General features: G+C 55.3%; 1 long non-coding RNA gene across 1 annotated transcript; it reads right to left on the bottom strand.

Annotated features, from left to right (window-relative positions):
• Positions 1-530: 530 nt before the first annotated feature.
• On the bottom strand, positions 531-8,406 carry LOC125083565 (uncharacterized). Its single transcript, XR_007122305.1, has 3 exons — positions 8,368-8,406; positions 5,531-5,652; positions 531-1,899 (listed from the first exon to the last, which is right to left on the bottom strand). It is a non-coding gene; the product is annotated as an uncharacterized LOC125083565 (long non-coding RNA).
• Positions 8,407-9,700: the final 1,294 nt, after the last annotated feature.

Here is a 9,700-nt window from a genome sequence, read left to right as displayed (position 1 = left end):
AGTTTCCACCTCTGTGAAATGGGAGTCCGGGCAGGCCTCCCTCACAGGGTCAGTTTTGGGACTTCAGTGCAGTGACACGGCAAAGCCCAGGCCTGACGGTGTTAAGTGCTCGGCAAACATGAGCTATGACATCACTCCTCAGAAAGAGTGGGAGCCTGATGGCCCCTTGTGACAGGCTAAATGGGGAAACAGCCTTTGACAGAGTGTCTTCGGGCTTGGGGACAGTGGAGCAGCCGGTGCTGGCCCTCCCGTTTGACACTTGGCAAATGAGGGGTACCCCTCGGGCCCTGCTTGCAATAAGACCCAGGATGTGGGGAGAGAAAGCCCCAGGCCCAGGGCAGGTAGGCTGAGAGGGAAAGCAGGGGCCAAGTCAGGCCATGGAGGGGTCAGGAGTCAGAGGCCAGAGGGGAGAGCCTCTGGGCTGGGAGGGGCAGAGTGCCCTGGGATTGGAGTCAGACAGACCCAGGTGGGCTCCTACCCTGGACCCCAGTCCCCCCACCAGTGATGCTCTCACCTCTGTGGGCCTTCCAGTCTGCCTTTAGTTTCAGGAAAAAGTCCTGAGGCCAAGGCCAGGGGCAAGGCAGCCCCCAGGACATGCTGGAACCCCTCGGCCAGCCTGTGGCTTCCTCCCATTTGCTGTTTCAGTCTCACACCCTGGACTACAAGAGGTCAAGAGAAGGCTGGGAAAAGGTTGTTCCCTCTTGGGGTTGCCAGATTTAGCAAATAAACACACAGGATGCCTAGTTACAACCGAATGTCAGATAAACAAACAAAATGTTTAGGGCAAGCATGACCCATGCAATGTTTGGGACATACTTATAGGAAAAAAGTATTCACTGTTTATCTGAAATTTAAATTAAACTGGGTGTGCTCTATTTTATGCGGCAACCCTAATCCCATGATGTCCTTATGCCATGCCCTCCCTTAAGATTCATCCGTGGCTCCCCAGTGCCTTAGGCCAAAATGTAGCCTGCTACACATGTGACGGCCGAGACCTGTGTGCGTGGCTCCCGCCTGTGCCAGCCTCAGCAGGAGAAGGCAGTGGAGCCCAACTGAAGGGATCATGGCCCAACCTTTCATTTCACAGACAGGAATGCAGCCAAGCTTCATGCCACGCCCCATGCTGGGGACTGGGGACCCTCCCACTGCGGCTACCTGAGCTCCTCTCCATGAACCCTGCCCTTATCAGAGACTTCACACTAAAAGGCATTTTTCTTTGTTTTAAGCCTCTGCCTCCTCCCCATTTCCTCTCCTTCATGGGTGGGAAACCCCTGATTTCAGATCAAAAGGACCCAAAAATTCACATGGCATTTCAAGTTCGACCCACAGCTGGACCACTGACTTCAGAAAGTTCCCCAGAGCCTCTACAGGCAAAGCCGTCAGTCTGGGCCTCGCCCCAGGTTTCGCCCTGGAGGCAGCAAGAGGGAGGAGGAGAGACACCCGATCTCCAAATCCCTGGAAAAGAGGGGATTCGAACAGCAACAGCTAGCACCCAATCATTTAAGACTTGCTCCAAGCAGACCTTTCTCGCCACCACTGCAGAAGAAACCAGGTCCCCAACGGACACGCGTCCCAACCGCCTGCACCTTCCTGGCTTGGGACAGCTCAGTTTCCGTTACTTATTTGGGGAATGGTGTGCTCGGGCGGGGTCTGTCTCCCTCTTGCTGGGCCCGTCAACCTCACTGCTGTTCCCCAGCACCCGGCACAGCACCCAGCGTCCAGTAGGTGCTCAGCGAATATTCGTGGCATGGAGGGAGGAGAAGGAGGACCAAGTTCATGGGCTCCTTGAGGGCAGGAGACTTGCCCGGCTGGATCGCTGATCCGTCCCGTGGGTTCCGTGCAACAGGGAGGTGTGTTGAAGTAACAAGGCTCCCTCCGTCAGCACCATGAGATTTGCTCCTAGAATTTAACACACCAACCGTCAGGATCCGCCAAGCCTGGTTCACTTGTTTCTCCTGAGGTGGTGGCCCTTGCTGGACCCATTGCGCTGATGAGGAAGTAGAGAGCTCCCTACTTCCTCATCACAAAAGGCAAACCTAAACCCAGGTATGTATTTATCTTTTTTACAGATTTCATTTTTTTTTTTTTACAGATTTTATTTATTTATTTATTTGAGAGAGAGTAAGCACAAGCGGGAAAAGAGGCAGAGGGAGAAACAGACTCCCCGCGGAGCAGGGAGCCTGACGTGGGCCTCAATCCCAGGACCGTGGGATCATGATCTGAGCTGAAGGCAGAGGCTTTAACCCACTGAGCCACCCAGATGCCCCTAAAGCTGGGTATTTAAATATACATCAAGCTCTAAAGAAAGGCAGGGAAGCGATTTCTTCAAGAGTTAAGATGGGGGTCACCAGTAAGAGGGAGAAAGGTGGGCATAAGCAGTAAGGGATACACGGGGAGCTTCTGGGTGCTGATGGCAACACTCTGTGTCCCAACTCGACTGACATCTCCGTGTGTGTGTGTGTGTGTGTGTGTGTGTGAGAGAGAGAGAGAGAGAGAGAGAGAGAGAAAGACCATAACCTCCCTAAAAATTTGGCCTGTGCCTGTCAGGCAGTCCCTTCTAAATGTCTGCTCCTTGGACCTCGGGCCTGGGTGCTCTCCACACACACACAAGCACGCAGTGATGCCCTGCCTACCTGCCTTCCGCACCCTCCACACAGTGCCCACCCCTAGTCTACTCCCAGCCCTGGCTTGTCCAGCTGCCCATCGAACAGCACAAGCTTCTTGGGGCCACCATGAAAACCAAGCTGAGGCCTAAAGACCCAGAACCCCAGCAAGGCAACCAGGTCAAGGAAGAGTATTCTGGGAGAGGAAACAGCATGTGCTAAGGCCCTGGGGCCATCATGAGCCTGACTCATTCCAGGAACTGAAAGCAGTTCCTCCTGGCAGAGAGAGGGACACAAAGTGGGTGACACTGTGCAGGGGCATGATCTGTAGGGCCACAGGGGCACAAATGCCCATGGGCATCGGACTCTAGACCCCCTCCCCCCCAGTTTCCCCACAGGCACCAACTCACACAGGCCTCATGCCTGCTCCTAAGAGGGGTTTATAAAGCCTCTGCCCCACCCTATACTCCCTGCCAGAACCCCCACCTCCTCTGTCCTCCCACATCCCCATCCCCATCCTCACTCTTCCTCTCCATCTGCCCCCTCCCTCCTCCCTCTCGCCCTCCGGTGTGCACACACTGCTCATCTGAACAGGGAAGACAGGACCAGCACACCCTCTCCCCACCCCACCACCTGGCGGAGCAGACCGGACAGCCAGGACCCTAGGAGCCCGGAAGTATGGCTGGCCTCCACATCCAGTCTGGAAGCTTCTTTCAAAGAACAGCAGGGCAGGAAAGCCCTTGTAACCTGCTTTCTCCTCACACCCCTCCCCTGGGGCACCCCAGCCAGCCCGTCCACTTCCTGCGGGGCTCCCGTTCTTGAGGGTGGTCGAGCTCAGGCCTGGCTTTCGTCAAACACCACCCATCCGGAAAGCTACAGGCCCATGCGGAGGAGGAAGGGGGTCAGGGGAGGGGGTGGAATTCTCCAGATTTTCTCCCAGCTTCCAAAAGGCCTCCAGAGAGCTGGTTATATAAGGTTTCTTTTAAAAAAAAAAAAAAAAGTGTGGAAAGGAAATTTTTGCAAATATTAAGGAGTGCCACTCAGGGCAAATAAGGGGGCGAACAGGACAAGTCCCGAGCCCAGGAGCCCCAGGCGCTCCAGGTGGGCAGGGGGGCCCCATCTCATCGCTGCTGCCCCCCCCCCCCGGGCCAAGCTCGGTGCCAGGCAGGAGGAGGCGCTCGGCAAATACTTGCAGATTTAGCGAACAAAATCAAGGGGAGAGAAGCCGAAAGGAGGAGAAATAGACCAGGGTTGGGGGTGAAGGGAGGGAGCCCAAGAGAAGACAGGAGGGCGGCTCCTGACGGGAAGGGGACTTGGGTGGGGGGTGTTTCTCAGGAATCAGGAAAACTGCTGAGTAAAAACTGTCTTTGAAAAGGCCCCAGATTATTCATCTAAGTCCTCATCTCGCTAAATTTCAGTTCAAGCGGCTGCAAATATTTGAAATGAGTAATTTCTCCTGATGAAGAGAGTCTGATTTTGATTCTGCCTAATTTATTTCGAGATTTAGGGGAGCACCCGGAGGAGAGGGGTTGAGCCTGTCGTCAGCAGCGGCCACCCCCTCTCTCCCAAGCCACCCCCTGATCCTGCCCTGCCCTGCCCTGCCCCAAAGTTGTGGTTCTGGGGAGAGGAGGGTGGGCTGTGCAGCTGGAGCAGGGGCAGGCCCGGGCAGCCCCAGGGCCCCCATCAGAAGGCAGAATCAGAGCCAGGTGGCCCCAGGCCTCTGCCACGTCTGCTGGGCCTCCAGGCCTCCAGTCCACTCTGTTACAGCTGCCAGCTCTGCCTGCTCCCTCCCCTCCTCAAGTATCTTCAATGGCTCCCTAGGAACCCCAGACAAATCATCCCTGAGCTCAGCTCATCCAGCCCAGATTATTTTCGGCCCCACCTCCTTCAGAAGCTCCTCCTCCTCCACTTACCCAAGTGCCCCCGGGCCCTGGCACCTTCTCATCGCTCCACTGGGCATGAAGCAGACCCTGTTCCTCCCACAAGGATTGAGCCCAATGTCACTTCTTCTGTGAAACTTTCTTTGTCCCTGGGAGAGGCGGGGGTCACAGGGCAGGGTGGGCTCCCACCCTGCAGAGCCCTGGTCCCCTGTGCGCCCACCATCTGGAGACCACCTAGCCCCCCTAAGCAGACTGGGGGCCAGGGCTGGCCCTGTGGCCTGTGGGGGCTTGCCGCCTGCTGCCCACGAGTGCACTGGAGAAACGTGGAGAGGCAAGAATTCATCATAAAGGCACGACTAAAGAAGGGACGAGGGTACAATTAAACCCATTTTAACACAGCGCCCACCCCAAACACAGAAGCAGCCTTGGGGGTCCCAAGGAGAGGTCCTTCCTCGGCAACCCCCAGGGTCCACCCACCCAGACGTGGAAAAAAAGATCCGCCCATAGCCCTGGGATGCAAACAAGGCAGGTGCCTCCATGGCCCCTCACCAGAGTGCAGGGGGAGAGTGTGAGCAGCCCAGGGCCATCTGTCCCCACCCACCAGGAGAAGGCCCCTCAGGGGCACTCTGTGGGCAGGTAGGAAACACTAATAGAAGCTTCCTTTCATCAATTCTAGCATCGTGCAGTAAGGCCCACGGGGTGGGGGGAGGCGAGCCTGGGTCCGAGCCCCAGTTTTACTATTTCTTGGGCTTGAGCCAACGTCCAGCCACCTAGCCAGGGCCATGGGGCTTCCAGAGAATCTGAGGGGCCTTCTGTCCCAGGGGCCCCAGGAACCCACGGCCCTACCAACCAGAATACCAGTACCCACCAATTCTTGAGAACTCTCCCAGGGCCTGGCCCTGGGAGGCCAAGGCCTTACCCACACCACATGACCCACCACCGGGATGACTTCGCGGCCCCATTTCAAAGATGAGAAAACCCAGGTCTGCGGAAGCAGACCAACAGGTCCCAGTTCAGACTGGGAAAACACAACCCCCAAAAAATTACCTCAGGAGAAGTGGAAAGAGCACTGGAATGTGAGTACAGGAGTCTGGGTCCGGGCCAGCTGAGCCCTTGCAGGGAGACCCACAGCCTTCCACTCGCATTTTCTCCTGGAAAGGAAAAGCAGCCTGTGGGTGGGAACAGAGGGGGTGTCACAGGTGTCAATTCATGGGGACAGTTGGCAATAGACTTTACCCACAGGAAGCCACTGAGGCACGGGTTCATCTCGGGCTGACTGGGCCCTACAATGTGGCAGGCTCTGTGCTGGGAGTGGGGTTCAGAGCTGAGTAAGGGTGGCGGTCCCTACCTTTGAGCTTGAGCAGTGGGAGAGGCGAGACCAGAAGCATCATTCATGGTAGACTCTGCAGGGGCTGCCCTCCAAGGCCGATGGGGCTGGCGACTCAGCGAGGAGAGAGGCCGCCACCAGGAACCAGCTTCTGGACACCGGGGGTCTTCCCAGCAAGAGCTGGGCTGGGCTTCGGCCCCAGAGGGGAAAGGTCTGAGCTGCGTGAGTGGGTGGGATCCCATCCCCAACCACCCGGAACCCCAGATTTTAAGATGCATGTTGTCTAAGGGGATGAGGTGGGGTGACAAGGGAATGCCCTGTTTAAAATGCAGATTCCCCGGGGGCCTTGGCGGCGGAGGGCTCAGTCATTAAGCATCTGTCTTCGGCTCAGGTCGTGATCCCAGCACCCTGGGATCAAGACCCATATCGGGCTCCCTGCTCAGCGGGGAGCCTCCTTCTCCCTCTCCAGCTCCCCCCGGGCTTGTGTTCCCTCCCTTGCTGTCTCTCTGTCATAAATAAATCAAATCTTTTTTTTAAATGCAGGTTCCCAGGGTCCATCCGTCTGGGCCCAGGCCTAGGGATCTGCATTTGACCATCAGCTCAGTTCACTCTGGTACAGCAGGTCCAGGGGGAGGTCCCTGCCTGTTACCGCAGTGGTGGGGAGCCCAGGAGCTCTAGCTCCCGAAAAACATGAGGGCGAGCCCACCTCCATCCCTTCGCAGGGGGAGGGGCAGAGGGAGAGGGAAAGAGAACCCTCAGCAGACTCCCCACTGAGCACGGAGCCCAACACAGGGCTGGACCTCATGACCCTGAGGTCATGACCTGAGCCAAAATCAAACGTCAGACACTTAACCGACTAAGCCACCCAGGGGTCCCCTTCAACTTCCTTTCTGCTGGTGGGTGCCCCACGTAGCCATTAGGAGAGGCCGGCGGGTGCAGGGTTTAAAAGCTCAGGCTCCCCAGTCAGACTACCCGAGCTTCTGCCCCACCTCTGCAGCTCACTGCCTGTGTGACCTTCCTCAGCCTAATGAACCTCTCTGTTCCACAGCTCCTTCAACTACACAGGGGAGGTAGTCACGGCACCTGCCTCCCAGGACTGTTAATGGAAAATACATGTGTGCTGGCACGCCCCACACCCTCACTGAACTACAGCCCCTGTGCATGAATTCTCAACTTCCCAGCCACCTGCCTGCCCCTGCCCTCACCCCCACAGCTGACAGAGGGATCCTGGTAAAGCCTGTACTCCATCGGGGGCCCACGCCAGCCGACAGTCCGCAGCGGTCTCCTCTCTGGTAACCCTCCTCCTCCCTGTGGCCAACTGGCTCTAGCTGCTCAAAGCCCAGCCCATGTCTGTGCCCTCAGCCTGTCCACCACCGGGCCCCTGGCTCACCTGCCCGTCCTCTGCTGGAAACTCTCCTCGGTTTGGCTCCTTCTCACTCAGGTCTCAGTCCGAATATTGATACCTATAGTGTGCTGACTTTTGTGTTTGATTAGAATATTTGTATTTGCTTACATCTTTCTAAAGAAACTCTGATTCTTCAAAAACTAAGAACAATGATGGGGAATGGGGATGCGAGCAGATAAGAGTGGAGGAAGGGGCTTTTCATCTTCTGGGTGTTGAATCACATGAGTGCTCTACGTGGTCACAAAAATAAGTGTATTTTTTTAAAAAGATTTTATGTATTTTTTCGAGAGAGAGACAGCTTGAGTAGGGTGGGAAGGGGAGAGAGAGCAGGGAGCCCAATGTGGGGCTCAATCCCAGGACCCTGGGAACAGCCCCTGAGCCAAAGGCAGACGTGAAACTGATTGGGCCACCCAGGTACCCTAAAAAAAAGTACTGATAAATGGATGAATGCATTTTTTTTATCTCAGCCTTCTTAGAGAGGTTCTCCCTGACCAGACTTAGTAAAGCTGCCCTTTTCTACCACTCTTCACCTTTCACCTGCTTTATTTTCCAGATTTTTAAAAAGATTTTATTTATTTATCTGACAGAGAGAGAGATCACAAGTAGGCAGAGAGGCAGGCAGAGAGAGAGGAGGAAACAGGCTCCCCGCTGAGCAGAAAGCCCAATGTGGGGCTCGATCCCAGGACCCTGAGGTCATGACCTGAGCTGAAAGTAGAGGCTTCACCCACTGAACCACCCAGGCGCCCCTATTTTTCAAATCAAAGTGTATATTTGATTGATTGCTGTGTGCGCCTCCCATTGGAACATCCCACTGTGAACACAGAGTCATGTCCCATCCCAGGGCCATGTCAGAAGTGCTTAATGGATCCTGGGGAAGGAGTGAAAATCATCGCAGAGGTACTCCCCCTGCCCAGCTGTGCACACCACACACTATACAGGGCCTACTGACGTTACTCCCAGGACTGAACCTGGCATACCGTCATGGCTCAGTAAATGTTGAATGAGTAAAAGACCTGTTAATAGATGGACACATAACTTCCAGAGGGACAAGCAAAGCTTTTTAAGAGGAAAACATTTAGAAGTGTTAGGCACAGAGTAGATGCTCAATACACGGTAGTTACTCTAATTATTACTAAAGTGTAAATGACTTACCTGGGTCTATTTCTGTGAGCAGGAAGAAGACATGAAGCCAGGAGAAACCCTGATGAGAAGGAGGAAACAATTCCAGAGACAAAATTCTTCTTTGGAGTTTTCCTCCAATCACTGTACGGTCTCCTTTATACTTTTCAAAAAGTCTCTGCCAGAAGGTCTCTGCCGCCCCACCCTCCATGCTATAAAATGTCCCAGTTTGAGGGCCAGAGAAACTACAGTTCTGGACCAGTGGTCAGGAAGCACACAGCCCCCCAAAAGTCCAAGCAGGCCACACCTAGGTGCTGGGGGTGGGAGACAGCAGGGGGTACCCCCTTCATCCCCACCCACCCCAGGGCTCCTCCAAGCCCTCCTCCCAGCAGCCCTGAGAGGCCACAGACATGGTGGAAAGAACCCAGCCTCTGGAATCTGACAGCCCTGGATCCTATCCCAGCCTCTGACTTTCCAGCACATTCTTTGCCCCAGACCCCTGACCCATTTCTTGATATCTCTGGCTTTATTTCGTTCTCACAACATCTTTAGGAAGGAGCTGCGTTCCTGTCCCCATTTCAGAGCTGGGGAGGTCGAGGCCAGAGAATCACGTGCTCACAATTACACTGTAAGAGTGTCCCGAGCCAGGAGTCCCACCAGCCTGTCTTTGCTCCATCCAGCAACACCCCCTCCCTCCCGGGCAAAACCCTCACTGCCTTAGGCAGGTGCTCCCACCCTGTGATCCTCCATTTTCCTATCTGTTAAATGGGGGACTAGAGGCTTCTTTTCAAATTTATTTGAACATTTAAGTACTTGAAAAGTGACTCATGGAAGAGTCTGAACCAGGAGGGGCTCCTCAAAGGTTTCCTTCTCTCCCTGGGGAAGCCCTGTTTCCAGCCCTCACTGGGAGGGCAGCCTCGGACAGGCCACGTCCCTGGTTTCCCACATGTGAGAGGGATGAGGATGGCCGGAGAGACACAGACAGGACTGCTGGCAGGACTTCGAGGGCCCACGGCTCTCAGCAAGCCCAGTGCAGCGAAGGGCTGGGGCCAGAGAGAGGGGCAAAGAGGGGCGCACCTGCCCAGGGCCCCCCACACCTGGTCGCCACAGCCATGTGTCATCTGTGGCCCTTGGTCCCCTAGCAGAACCCCAAGGAGCTACAAAGAAGGAGTGGAGAAGGAGGGGAGAGCAACCCCCTCCCATTTTTTGTTTCTTCTTGCAGTATTGTTTTGGAGGGGTTGTTTTTTGTTATGTTTTGGTTTTTTTTTTAATCCAGCCACTCTGTGGTCCAGTCAGGGGCCTCCTGCCTCCTCCCACCTCCTTACTGGTGACTGTCACACGACAGACATTTTTAGTGGTGACAGCT

The sequence above is a fragment of the Lutra lutra genome, chromosome 13 (genome assembly GCF_902655055.1).
Source record: "Lutra lutra chromosome 13, mLutLut1.2, whole genome shotgun sequence".
Classification (NCBI taxonomy): domain Eukaryota; kingdom Metazoa; phylum Chordata; class Mammalia; order Carnivora; family Mustelidae; genus Lutra; species Lutra lutra.
This window is presented reverse-complemented; position numbering and strand designations above follow the sequence as displayed.